Below are 1,932 nucleotides of genomic sequence, written 5' to 3'. Positions count from 1 at the left end.
GATCCAACCTCTTTATATAGGGCGGGAAACGCCACAGTGTCGTTGGTTGACCGATAGATAGGAAGCGGTTTTGTGTACAAGCGGAGCGGATTGTGTATGTGAAAAAAAAATATTCTATGTATTATTATTTTAAGAATGTTACAATTTATTAACTGTGTTTCTGTTTATGTTATGTACGTAGTTTAGTCCAGGCCCTGTAGCACGGGGCGCTATTAAGACGTGACAAAAGATCTCCGTCGCGCTCGCTCTTGAGGCTGCGCGATGTGAGTGAGCGCGATGCAAAACTCTTGTCACGTCTTAAATGCGACCCGTACTAGCCCTTCTGTACAAACTTAATTAAGGTATTGTGGAATTTCACACGTGTATGTTGTGATTTAGTGTGAATAATTGAAATTAATTTGAATTTGATTTGATAAGAACGAATGCACATTTTTAATTTTTTTTTCTCAAAGTTATTGATTAAAGTTGTTTGTTGGCTTCTAAGTTTGTTAGTGAATGTTTGAAATAATGTAGGTATGGAATACGTGGTTTGTTAGTTTAACAGGGAACAATAAAAGTTTAATCGCTGCCAACTTCAGATTAATCTACTTGTTTGGACCGAACTGGTACCGTCTCCATAATATTATAGGCCTGTTCTGTCGAGCGGGCTTCAGTGATCGTAACTGATCACTGAGGTTAAGCACAAACTGGCACGGTCAGCTATTGAATGGGTGAACGATTTCAAGTGGTTCCGTTCTGGACGCTTCCGTGCTTAGGACAGCACGTTAAGCCGTGGGTCTCGGTTGCTGCTTCGGCAGCAGTCGTTAAGCGAAGTCAGAGGCCTTCGGGCGGCTTGAAAGCATCTGACAGTCGGGTTGGCCACTTACCCGACAACTATCTTAGCACAAGCTTGCTTGTGTTGGGGTCCACCTACCCGCACTAGGCCAGCGTGGTGGACTAAAGCCCTTCCATAATTGGAAGCAGACCCGTGCCCCAGCAGTGGGGACGTGATGGGTCTTGATGATGACAGCTCGTTACATAAAATTATTGCAAGCATTACTCTTGAACCACTTGAAAAATACATGAAAGTTACATAGGAACTGTGCTTTATTGTTTAACTTGTAAAAATAAAGTTTTGTAGCCCCAAAAGTTACTAATAAAGTAGCTTGGATTTTTTTCATGTTTTTGATTTTACACGAGGCTTGATTCCATATATTTTGTAGCTAGATGTTAAATTAAAAATATTATATACCCACAAACCTATATTAGACTTAATAAGTGGTGGTCCTAAATGGATTTTCTTTCAAATCTGTAGTATATTGCGACAAAAATAATTGTATTATAAATCGCTGTTTCTCAGTCCATACGTATAATCAATATTTTATAGATTTAGTTGGTAGGTAACTTATATTATAACAAAACATTATTTTAATTATTCCTTTAGAATTCTTTAGTAAACTTGACCCCTCTTTGATCATAAATATCCTTCCACCCTAAGATTGCCTTGAAAAAATCGCTTTAAGCGATAATGCCGCCATTTTTGTACATATCTGTTATTACATATTTAAGTTATGTAACTTTATTTCATGTGTGTTGTGTACAAATAAAGAATATTCTAATAGCTGTCAAAATATGAAAGCTGAAGTGGCAGTGGGCTGGTCATATCTGCCGAAGAACCGATAACCGTTGGGGTAGATGAGTTCTCGAGTGGACACCACGAACAGGCAAACGCAGCGTAGGACGCCCTCCTGCCCGCTGGACTGACGACCTTAGGCGGGTGGCGGGTAGTGGTTGGATGAGGAAGGCCGAGGACCGAGTGTTGTGGCGTTCCTTGGGATAGGCCTATGTCCAGCAGTGGATTATTATTGGCTGATGATGATGAAAGAATATTCTTTGTATCTATATATCTAATAAATCGCTATTTCTCCATCAATAAGTCCATACCCATTAAGC

Source organism: Plutella xylostella, chromosome 2, assembly GCF_932276165.1.
Source record: "Plutella xylostella chromosome 2, ilPluXylo3.1, whole genome shotgun sequence".
In the NCBI taxonomy this organism is placed as follows: domain Eukaryota; kingdom Metazoa; phylum Arthropoda; class Insecta; order Lepidoptera; family Plutellidae; genus Plutella; species Plutella xylostella.
The sequence above is the reverse complement of the archived record's forward strand: the minus strand, read 5'-3'. Positions refer to the sequence as shown.